Here is a 12,500-nt window from a genome sequence, read left to right on the forward strand (position 1 = left end):
TCACACTCACACACTCTGTCTGCGCTCCACACCCACCCACCCAATCTCTCCCTCCGCGCACTCTCTCTGTTTGCGATTTCCATTCTCAGGGCTCGCTTCTCTTCCACTGACGTCGCTGCTGGCCACCGCGAAACACACAGGCCACCACGTCGTCGTCGCTAACCATACCCGCTTCTCTTCTCCTCCACCTTCACATCCACCACGCGTTGGCTATTTCGAGAAAACAGCGTCCACGACCACCGCGAAAACAGCGGAGCCACCGTCGGACTGCGATTGGCGGACGATTCCGACCGCCACGACCACCGCGAAGACAGGTATGTTCCTAATTTGAGTTGTGGTTCCCTTTTCTTTCAATTTGTAACCTAAATTTATGATTTTCGTAACCCTAAAATTGGTTTCCTGTAATTGGAAGTTATGGTGTATGTGTGGTTGTTGTTGCTGCGATTTGTCCTTGTTTGGATTGGACCCATTCTGTGAATCATAATTGTTGTGCTGTTGTTGGTTAAATTTTCCCCCAATTTCAATTTCGTAGTTGCTGCCGTTTTGGTGTGGTGGTGATGTTCATTTCTTTTTTTCTTGTTTTTCTAGTGTTACTATTTTTTATCTGACTGTGTGATAGGCTGATAGTTGTGGTTGTTTTCTTTGTTTGTCTGTTTATCTTTAATCATGTTGGAGATATGTGGAGAACATGTATTTCATCGTTGCACTGTGATCAAATAAATACTGCCACTGTTTCATATTGTTCTATCATCCTTGAGACAAAAATATGTTCTTCATTAATGATTGAATTATATGATAGAAAGTACCAAGTTGCAAAGTTGTATGTGCCGTGTTTGCAAAGCTAGGATTGAGTTGTTTGGCCTTAACTTAAACTGAAATTTGCTTATACACTGCAGTATATTTGATGTAGAACTATAATGCCACCTCCTTTTTAACTGTTCTGAACTCTAATTTGTTTGAGGCATCTCTACCGGGGTTTGATGATGGGGAGATTTCAGAAGATGCTCCTATTGATTTGGAGGGTTTAGATGCTTCTGCAGCACATGTTGCCAAACAAATTATACAACCTCTCATCCATAATTAATGCTTCTATTTTTTTTTTTTATGTAACTGTTTGCACTTTGGTAATGCTCCATGCCTAAAGTACTCTAATTCAGACTTGTTATTGATGTTGCAACAGTGTCTTGATGACTTGCAGAGAGCAAAATGTCATTTATATATATTGTAAGGTTGTTTGTTTTGTGATCAGTTATATTATATACTGCAGGGTTGTTTTTGTTGCAATAATTTTGTTGAAATCTGATTTTGGACTGAAAATGTAACATATGGAAAAAAGCCCGCGGGCCAGCCCGCCAGCCCGCCAGCTTGCGGGCCGGGTTCAAAAGTGTAACCCGTTTCACCCTTGCGGGCCAGCCCGTATAAATCGGGCCAAAATCGGGCCGGGTCAAAACGGGCCGGGCTGGCCCGTTTTGACATCCCTACAACTGAGTGCGATCTTGTTTTAGGGTTGGCTTCGCAACTGAGTGCGATGTCATGTTAGGGTTGGCTTGATGTATTCAATAGTATGTGATTCTCTCATAGTCATCGTTTTTGTGCTTAATTTTGTACATGTTAGATTCAGATACAATGGATAAGCGAAAATGCCCTGTGAGGAAGATCTCCCATAATTGATAGGAAGTGCCGTATGACACTCTAAACGCAGCGCCAATCGAAGAACTTGTTCTTTGTGGCGCTGTGTGTGTGATTTGGAACGGGTCTCTGAGGGTATTTTTTTTTCTTAATTGTTGTTATTTAAATTCTTTTTTAGTTTTTAATTTTGTTTTCTAGGGTTAGGTCTGATGCCACGTCGCTGGTAGCTTTAATTGCAGTGACCAGTGATGCTATGATTGGACCAAAATCAAAAGTGAATTTCGTTTGTTTCGCATCCTGATAGGAATCTGTGGATTTCATACTTTATGATCTGCGGAGCCGTTTTGTGCGATTACATTTTTTATTCTTCGTTTGAACTTTGTGTTGTTTGTTTTAGTTTTATGTTGTCATGCTTGTGGCGAAGCCGATGATGATTTATTTTATTTGGAATTACCGTCTGATATTTGATGAGAATCTGTGGCTGACTGAGGCTTCCTAATTACTTGGATGAAAATTTGTTCAAGTTTCATCTTTTTTATTTATTTATCTTCAGTGTTGCTACTTTTTTCACTTTTCTTGCTGTGCATAAATACCTCAGGTGAAGAGCGAAATATATAATATGGTTATTATTGTTTGTGAATTGATGCTTAAAATGTCTTTGTTTGCCGATTATTGTTCCCCCTTGTATGCAGACAAACGAATTAGCAATGTAAAATATCAAGATTCCTCTTAACTTAAATTACATGTCATTTATGTGACTTGTTTGTCTCTCACAATCCCCAACTCCTCCATTAATTATTTTATATTTCAGACCCATGGCCTTCATCTTCTATTTCCTTTCCTCCATCAAATCCTTCACTGCATGCAACAATTTCCATGGTCACCTGCAGCTACAAAATGTTCAAGTACTCCAATAGAACCCGTCTCCCTCTTCGCCGAAGGCGCAGACTCCATTTTTGCCGACCAGCGCCTCTGTTTTATGCATAAACACCAACACCACCTTCCTGGTAATCCGATTCTCACCAAGCTTTTTTATGCAAAAAAAACAAAAAAAAAATCTCATGCTTATCAACTCACAAGTGTTGTCTTTGTTGCTGTCAGAAGTTAACATTGTTATCTTTTTATTTTTCTATTTCTCTTTTCTTCAATGATACTTGTTGATGTATTAGTTTTGTTTTGTTCCTCTCATTGATGATGTAGTAATTCTATGAGTGCGAGTGCAATGTAACTTGAGAATGAGAGAATACTGTGATTTGGAAATTGGAACCATTTATGTTTCTCTTTGTATTACATTAATGATTAATGATATCCTACTGATACGAAGATAGAACACCATTTGATTGGGTGAAAGGAAAATTGTAGGATTGTTTGTGACTAAAAGCTTTAAGATTTTTTTTTCTGAGGTTTCTATAATAACAAAAAATTTCAATATTAAGGCAGTTGATTTATTTTTTATTTTTTGACTGGGTTGTAAGAACCAATGGTTTTCCGTATTATCCTTGTGCTTTAGTTTGCAGTAGATAAATGATATTCTACCAGATGGCTTGTTGCTGTTACAGGCTTGATAGTTGGCTAGGTTCCCTGTTTTCATATTTTTGTTAGCTATTATTCCTTTTCATGGTATATGATGCGCTGATTTAGAAAGTTGAAAAGAAAGTTGTGTTATATAATGGGCATCCATATTACTTTCTGCATCTAGGGCGGCAAGTTCTCCGTTAAGAGTTCAAGAGATGCTTTATTAAAAAAAAAAATACAATTTTTTCATTATGTTCCTCTTCACTTTTGGGATGATGCATTTCTCACATGTCATCTTGTCCAAACGTTTCTTCACTTTTTGTTTTTTGCAATCAGGTTCCTATTATGTCTTGTATTGCAGATAGACTTTTTACCTTGTTTCTCTCCTTATATTTAGTTTCACATGTTTTGGCCATGACCTTAAATTAGGTATTTTTAAACTTTCTATCAAATCTCTCGAATGCATTTATTTTTAGGTTACTCAGATCTCCAAAAGGGTTATCATGGTAATCATTATGATTAGACTAGGTGCTTTCTGAAAAAATAGAAAATCCCTATATTAGCTTTCAGATGTTGATTGGACAGACTTTGGTTCTAATAGAAGATCTGCTTCCAAATATGGTGTTTTCATGGTGATAATTTAATCTCTTGGAAGTGCAAGAAACAAAATTATAGCCACCAGTGAGAACGTGCAAGCATGTCAAAGATTTGTAACCTTCAATGTAACCTTCAAGCTTTAACCCAAGAAACACAAAAGAACATAAAAATCTTATATGTAAAAAAAGAAGAAGGAGAAGAATAAAGGAACAAAAAAGTAGAATAAGAAGAACCTTAACTTCAAGCTTATGGTGACTGGAAATAAGTAGAAGAACAACATAACCTTCATTCTTCAAGCTTTAACCGAGGAAACACCAAAGAACACGAAAATCTTAGATGCCGAAAGAAAGGGTAACAGAGAGAAACAAAAAAGTAGCAGAAGAAGAAAAAGAACCTAACAAAAACTAACAAAAACATCTTACCTTATCAGCTTTAATTTAAGTAACACAAATCACCAACAAATAAATAGAGAAAACTTTTATGATCAAAGGCAAAGAACACAAAAATCTTACCTCAATAGATGAAGAGCAAAGAAATAAATTTTCCTCCTTCCACGGTTTGGCACACAAAGAAAACTAAGCACAATGTATTATACAATCTTTTTGGAAATTAGCTCCAAGATTGCAAACTGCAAACTAATATGACAAATCCAATCACATTCATTCATCCATAGTGTTCTCGCCCTTCAATTACGCATTCCAATTTGTATGATTTCATTTTCAATTGGGGAAATGCAAAGACGTGATACAGGGAGCTTTCTGATACTTTCTGGAGAGTAAGTAAGTGACTAAAAAGACAATAAAAGGAACACGTGTCAGAAAATTAAATAAGGGTTGTTGTGTAATATCCCTACCAGTTTGTTTTCTTATAGTTATTCATCCACAGTGTTCCCGTCCTTCAATTATGCATTCCAATTTGTACGATTTCAACTTCAATTGGGGAAATGTAGAAACGTGATATATGGAGCTTTTTAATACTTTTCGGAGAGTAAGTAAATGACTAAAAAGCCAATAAAAGGAACACATGTCAGAAAATTAAATAAGGGTTGTTGTGTAATATTCCTACCAGTTTGTTTTCTTATAGTTATTCATCCAGTGTTCCCGCCCTTCAATTACGAATTCCAATTTGTACAATTTCAATTTCAATTGGGGAAATGCAGAGACGTGATACAGGAGCTTTCTGATACTTTTGGAAAGTAAGTAAATGACTAAAAAACCAATAAAAGGAACACGTGTCAGAAAATTAAATAAGGGTTGTTATGTAATATCCCTACCAGTTTGTTTTCTTATAGTTATAGTAGATTAACACAATTGTGTTGTGTTCTTCTTTCTCTCTCTTTAAAACCCTTCTTCCTTCACCCTCCCCAAAACTCAAACCAACTGAAACTTTCTTTTCCTCACAGAAACCTGACATAGAATAATTAAGCATGTACTCGCACAGCTTTAGTAGAGGACTACGTCAACAAAGTGTGATATTCAACTTCACCTTCGTGTGTGGAAAACTATAAACTAGAGTATGTCTGATTAGTCATTTCTCATTGATAACATCAACCAACAGGTAATGTTGGTGGTGCACTCCTTCTTAGTTGTGAATAACTTCTTCTTTGACATGATTTCACATTATTCAAGGATGAATAGTATCTTCAATGGTAAGTGGCATAATAGGAAATGCAATAAGTAATTATAAAAATATGTAATATAATAATTTCTAAAAATAATAACAATAACTAATATAAATATTTAAAAAGTATTAAGAACAATTAATATAACTAATTATAAAATTAATAACAATATTTAATATAACAACAATTATTCATTATATTTTTTCTCGATTATGTTTTCAAATTAAATATATCTACTTCCATTTCTTGTCAAATTTTGTGGACTCCTTATAGGCATAGTGAAATTAGTTGACTAATTATTGTTGATGTCTCCAGTTAGTCGGGTAGTCGTTCCTCTCATTTGTTTTGCAATCATCAAAGTTTAACAAGCCGATCGAGTTTAGTGAGTGTAACCATCACCATAGGACACAAATTCTCTAGTGTAAGTCATCTTCTCTGAACACGACTACCTAAAGTTTGTATTTTTTTTTTTCAAACTGTCCATTTTCGTAATTTTTCTATTACTTAAATAAGACACATAATCATTACAGCCATTTGATATAATAAATGTTTAATTTGTTTTAAATTTTTTAAGGTGTACATACAGACACATTAAAAAAAGGGTTAAGTATGATTTTAGTCTTGAACTTTGACCTAAAATTTGAATTCGTCCATGTTTGAAACTTCAATACATTTTTGTCTCTAAACTTTAAAAATGAATTAATACAGTCATTTTAACCAAAGTACATTAACTTTTTTTTATGTGTCGAACGCGTTTCAAGTTAGTATTGAAGTCGTTTACATTGTTTGGTACATTCCCGATTCAATATCTACTGGGAAATGCGTTTGACACCTAAAAAAAAGTTAACGTAATTGGGTTAAAATGACTATATTCATTCATTTTTAAAGTAAAATGTATCAAAGTTTCAAATAGGGACGAATTCTAATTTTGGATCAATGTTTAGGGACTAAAAACATACTTAACCCTTAGAAAAATCACGAGAGGTTGTGCAGCGCGCTCCACCTTTGCTAGTCCTTTCCATTCACCATCGTGTCGCCCTCGATCAACCGTTGGATGCTTCACCACCGGAAGTGTTTCTACTGGCCTGGAATCACCATAGTTTGCACTCTACAACACGATGTAGCATGTGCTTCTGGATTGCATGAGCTCTCTATGCATGGGCTTCCGGATTGTTGAATCTGGATTGTTGCCTAGTATTGTAGCATATGTATTGACAATAAAATTTTGACAACTTTATCTTACAACTTGAGGTGACATTTTCTAAGTAATTTTAGAATATAGAGAAATGAGAAAATGGAAAAATAGGAAGCCACTTAGAAGATGCCACCTCAAGTTGTAAGAGAACTTTGTCACAATTTAGTTGTTAAAAAATCATTTTCTTTAATACTTTTAACATATTTTAATCAAGGATGAAATAGATATATTATAGGAAAATAATATAGTAACGTATAAAAATTGATAATTTTTCTCACAACCATACGTGGCAATCAGTTTTAAAGTTGTTTTTTTTTAATTTGTTTAATTCCACGTTGGCCATGTTTGAATGAAAGCGTGAGAGAGAGAAAGCTGGAGTTCGTGGGAGAAGTGGAGAGCAGTTTGTTGGTGTTGGAAAAGACATCCATTGGTCTGAGTAGTAATCCAATATTTCTTTGTGATTTCCCCGTTAGTGGTGTTGATGGAGACATTGTGGGCTTACGCAATGGTGGAAAGTGTTAGTGGGTAGTGTCTGTTATCCATTTTCGTGGAAAGGGTCCATTTTTGCAGTATTATACTGAGTGGTGTGGATATTGCAGGAGCGACATGTACTGTTGGTGATCAGAAAGTTAGTCGGAGGTAAGTAATTTTTTCCAAAGTGAGTTTTAGTGTTGATTATTCTGTCTTGATGGATGGGTTTCACTTTGATTTTTGTGGGGAAAGTTAAATTTTTTTTCGTTTAGGGTTTACTTGAATTTGATTTACCATGTGGTGCCTCCATGTTTGTGTTCCGATGAAGGAAATGAGTTTACATGTTTTGGTTTTCGATATAGGTAATAATTTTGGTGTTATTTCCACATTTGTACCACATTATTTGAATGACTTCAGGAATCTTGACTACAATTTCATTCTGGTTTTGGCTACAAGGTGCATAAGGTACTGAGTTAGTGTTTGTTGAAATGGCGGACAAACGAAAACGACACTCATTAGAAGAAAATGTGAAGAAGGAAGTCAGTAAACTGAAACCATTACGGAGCAGACATAAAGCATATGTAAGCAATGTGAAACCTTTTAATTTTTTTTAAATGCCTACGTGTCAACCTAGCAACGTGCCACGTGTCAAAGTCAATGTTCTATATTACCCAAATGATGACAATCTGCAAACTTGATGACAATCACGAAAACTCTAAACCCAAGAGGAACGTACTCACCTCGTCGATGATGATGATAATCTGCAAACTTGAAATCGACAAATGCAGAAATTCCTAGGTCCATGTGCTTGAACAGCGTAATCGCCTCCCAAGTGCTCGAACAGTGAACCTCAGCCTGCACAATCCCTAATTGCAACATTTGCCCCAAATCTTTAATTTGAACCTAATTACTCCAACTCATTGTACATGTAATACACCACAATTAAATGTAATACAAACAATGACACATGTATAGTGCTTTGTTACTGATTTAAATGGTGTCATACAAAAGGACTAAATGAAACAGAAATTGTGAAAATGAGGACCATTTTAAACACTCGGTAAAAATTAGGACCATCCGCAACAAACACTACGAAAATGAGGACGAAAAATGTATTTAAGCCAATTAAAAAATGAATGCAGACATGGAGAAAGTATATAGGTACATGATACCACATGATATTTCACGAGAATTTCAAATTCACTGAAAATTTATTTATTAAATTGTCATAATTATTTTCATTTAACATTTCTTTTTCAATAAATAATCAAACTAATCTATTTAATATTTTTTAGACATTATTGATCTTATATAAATATTTATTATCTTTAACTTTGATAAACTTCTTTTGACCGAAGCAACTAATAGTGAAATTGTTAATATTATTCTATAAGCTATATATGCATTTGGAAAAGAATCTATTCTTTTTATATAATTAAGAATGTCATTTGGTTTATCTTTTTCCAAACCTATAATTTCCCTTAAATATATTTAATTTTGAAAATAAATCAAATCCATCAATATCCAACAAATTATCATGTTTTAAAGATTTTTCAAGGTTTAAGCATTTTTCTTTTGAAAATGTACGATCTAGTGGCTTTAATTTTTTAACACTAAATAAAAAACCAAAAATATCTTCATATATTTTAAATTGTTCAAATCTACTTTGAAGTGTGGTAATAGTTTGATCTACTATATAAAGAAAGTAAACAATTATAAATGATTCTTGAAGATATTTTATAATTTCATTCTCAATATTTTCATCAAATTATTTCTTTCTATGTCTAATACAAAATTTAGGTTTTATATTCATTTCAAAAGCAATTTCCTTGGCAAAATTCAATGCATTTTTAAATCCATTTTCTATGTACTTTTCAAAAAATCAGAGAATGTCTTTTAATTGTTCAATAATTTTATCTATATAAAATGAATGGGTTAAAACAATAAAACCTGGTTTTGGTTGTCAAGAAAGTAAACTTGATAGTGAGTTTCTTTCTTTTTGCAAGTCTTAACTTTCTCACAAACCTGCAAAGTTTATTTTATGGTTAATCATTAACAAAAATAATTAAATAAAGATTATTGTTCTTCTCATATCGATAGCAAGTCATTTTTTCCCTAAACTTGAATTATCTTTTTATAGAAAATCCAACTTTGAATTATGCTCTAATTAATCTATTATCCATCGAAAGACTAAACCCTAATATAATTAATAGTTTTGTAGAAAAATTCCAATTCCTCATCAAGATATATAGAAAAACATTTTCGAAACCCGTAAATTAAAAAGTACAAAAAAAATAAAACTGGAAAAAAGAAACGCATTTCTTATTTGAATACAAATGTAAAAAAAAAGAACATAAATAACAACACAAAGAAAAAATAACCAAGATAAAAAAATTGGTACATATTAACAACATGAAATTCAAAAAATGTAATATAATGCTAAAATCCTAATAAAGGACTCTTAGAATAGAAGAAAATAGGAAGATTAAAAGAAGTCACATATAAACAAGAGAAGTCACAAAGAAATAAAAGAAGAAAATAAAATCGAGATGGATTATAACAGAATAATGAAAACTAATAATTCTCTTTCTTGTAAAAAACATTATAATTTACTAAAAAATATTTCAAATCATCAATTATCATTTTTAATACCAATAAAACTTAAAATACACTAATAATAATTTAATTAAAATTTATTTTCAAATATAAACTTATAATTAATTTAATAGAGTTATATTAATAATAAAATATTTTTTTGAGATTTTTTTCCTTAAATATAATTTTATAATTAATTTAATAAAAAAATATTAATAATATTTTTTTAAAATTTTGTTTTTCTGGAGACCTAAAACGAGTGCCAAACTTATTTTATCTTTGAACTAACCCTGTACCTAACTAATATTTTTTAATTATTATTATAATGATTATTACCGTTGTTGTTTGATGTTTCTTTTATGTAACTAAGCTCATTTTGGTATAGAACAAATTTACACTAATCTTAACACGTGATTTTGCCGTTAAGAAAACATTGCTTTATTTGTTGAATTAAGAAAATAAAACTTGATGAATATTTAATTATTCGCTATCATCTAATAATAAATAAATTATATATTTATAAGTATAAATATATATATATATATATATATATATATATATATATATATATATATATATATATATATATATATATATATATATATATATATATATACCCAACAAGCATTAGCTCTCCCTAAAAAGGAGGTGATCCAGCCGCACCTTCCAGTACGGCTACCTTGTTACGACTTCACTCCAGTCACTAGCCCTGCCTTCGGCATCCCCCTCCTTGCGGTTAAGGTAACGACTTCGGGCATGGCCAGCTCCCATTGTAACACCCCAGATGGATATTACTAGATAAAACTGATTTTTCACAAAATATACTTTAAGAAAATCAGACATTACAATAAATTCCCAAGCGCGGGAAATTTCAAACTTGTCTCGCTATAATCCATTCGTACTATCTCATCTTTATTACAAGTTCATAATGGATAAAACATCATAATGTCTATTACAAAAGGTAAGAAAGCATAACATAAAGAAAATCCCCCATCGGTAGCCCCGCTCTGTTGCTAAGCATCAGCATGATCACCTGAATTCACGTCTGCTCCCACGTAACAAGTCACGTGATCATCGCCAAACACAAACACACAAACAAGCAAGGGTGAGCTGAAAAGAAAAATAATACAAACAATAAAATAATAAGAATTGACCCTCACCCAGTCCAACTTAATCAATTTTAGATTATTGACCTTTCTATAACATTATACCCCAATCTCATAACCTATATGAGAAAGATCCATTCACAACCTTGGTCCTTAGGGATTATCATGCTCCCACGAACCTACCCGCTCGTGGTCCAACTCTACGGACCTCCCCGCCCGTAGTCCAACTCTACGAACCTGCCCGCTCGTAGTCCAACATGCGTGAACACCTACTATGAACCTCCCCGCTCATAGTAGCCTCAAGTGTGAGCACGGAACATACGAACCTCCCCGCTCGTATCCCCACACAAGAGTACAACAGATACGGACCTCCCCGCCCGCATCAATCACGCATCTCAAATCTCCGTTACGAACCTCCCCGCTCGTAACTAATCCAGCATATCCCGAACCCACTAAGAACTTAGTCCTTAAAGCCCAAAGGTTAGCACAACAACCTGCCGCAGCAGAAAATAAAACACCGACACTGCCTAGGCAATTGTCAAGTGGAACAACTTCACTGACCGCCTGGCGCCACACTCAGTGCTGCCAGGCGCCACATTACCATTTTGCCAAAACTGTCATATTGCGTGACTTCCGCCTAGTGGGTCTATTTGCACCGCTAGACGCCACACCAGTAATGTGATACTAGTGGTTTAAAGTGCTAAAATAGTGTACATATAACAATTAACCAAACAAGTTCTCCGCCAATCCGAAACATCATCTTCATAACCCAAAAATCTTCATAGTATTATAATATAAATTTCTACAAAATATGCTTTGTATAATCATCACCCCACTAGCCAAAAGCATACGTGTATATATATATATATATATATATATATATATATATATATATATATATATATAAGATAAAAATATTAATGAATCAATATATTATTCAATTAAATAAAAATGTACTAATTAATTACACCCAACACAATTCACTGTAATTGTAAAATGTATGAAAGCTTAAATTGCACATATATATACTTCGTCATTACTGCACACCAATTTTTTTTAATTCACACGAAATAATAAATTTTCATCGCACCTAATATCACAACACAGTACTGTATCCATTATTTCCTTATGCTCCCAAAATAATTTTCATAATAATAATATAAAATCAAAATCTTTTACCATACCATATATAATATACTAATCATTTATATCTATGACCCAACAGAATACTCACGCACTCCAAACTACCAAACGCATGCTCCAGACATTAAAGTTTCCAAACTATTTAACTCCATAAAAGTTCTACATCAATTTATACTAAAATAAAAACATAACAAGATATCAAACTCAAACACCAATTATAGGGGTGGGCATGGATTGGATATTTAATGATCCAATCCACATCCATTTTATATCCAAATAATTGGATTAGATTTTTGACCCAAATCCATTTTTTTAGCAAAAGTAGTTTGGATTTTTTTAGAATCCAGATCCAAATATTTGGATCAAGATTTAAATCCAATCCAAATATTTGGATCAAGTTTAAAATCCAGAATCCATTTTTAATAAAAGAAATTTAAATTGAATTTCTTAAAACTTGTGTCATTAAGGCCCGAATGACTCAGATGGGATCGACGACCCGGACGGACCCGACAACCCGGACGATCCAGACGGGCCCGACAACCCGAACTACCCAGACGGGCCCGATGACCCGAACGGGCTCGACAACCCGAACGGGCCGGACAACCCGAACGGGCCTGAAAACACAAAC

General features: G+C 33.5%; 1 long non-coding RNA gene and 3 other non-coding genes across 5 annotated transcripts in view; all 4 read left to right on the plus strand.

The window, feature by feature from the left end:
* LOC114172036 (uncharacterized) overlaps nt 1–8,066 on the plus strand; it is an 8,465-nt gene extending 399 nt beyond the window's left edge. The window contains exons 1-3 of one of the 2 annotated variants that reach the window (XR_014984609.1): nt 1–314; nt 2,441–7,390; nt 7,485–8,066. The exon at nt 1–314 is cut by the window's left edge and continues 399 nt beyond it. This is a non-coding gene — a long non-coding RNA (uncharacterized LOC114172036). The remainder of the gene's footprint in view (nt 315–2,440; nt 7,391–7,484) is intronic. The other variant, XR_014984610.1, reaches the window with a different exon arrangement.
* On the plus strand, nt 1,642–1,767 carry LOC114172038 (small nucleolar RNA Z112). Its single transcript, XR_003601811.1, has one exon. It is a non-coding gene; the product is annotated as a small nucleolar RNA Z112 (small nucleolar RNA).
* Nucleotides 1,833–1,989, plus strand: LOC114172040 (small nucleolar RNA snoR2/U65). The gene has a single exon (XR_003601813.1). It is a non-coding gene; the product is annotated as a small nucleolar RNA snoR2/U65 (small nucleolar RNA).
* LOC114172039 (small nucleolar RNA snoR77Y) lies at nt 2,051–2,126 on the plus strand. The gene has a single exon (XR_003601812.1). It is a non-coding gene; the product is annotated as a small nucleolar RNA snoR77Y (small nucleolar RNA).
* Nucleotides 8,067–12,500: the final 4,434 nt, after the last annotated feature.

The sequence above is a fragment of the Vigna unguiculata genome, chromosome 9, assembly GCF_037176805.1.
Source record: "Vigna unguiculata cultivar grain cowpea cultivar isolate G323 ecotype 2 chromosome 9, ASM3717680v1, whole genome shotgun sequence".
Lineage (NCBI taxonomy): Eukaryota > Viridiplantae > Streptophyta > Magnoliopsida > Fabales > Fabaceae > Vigna > Vigna unguiculata.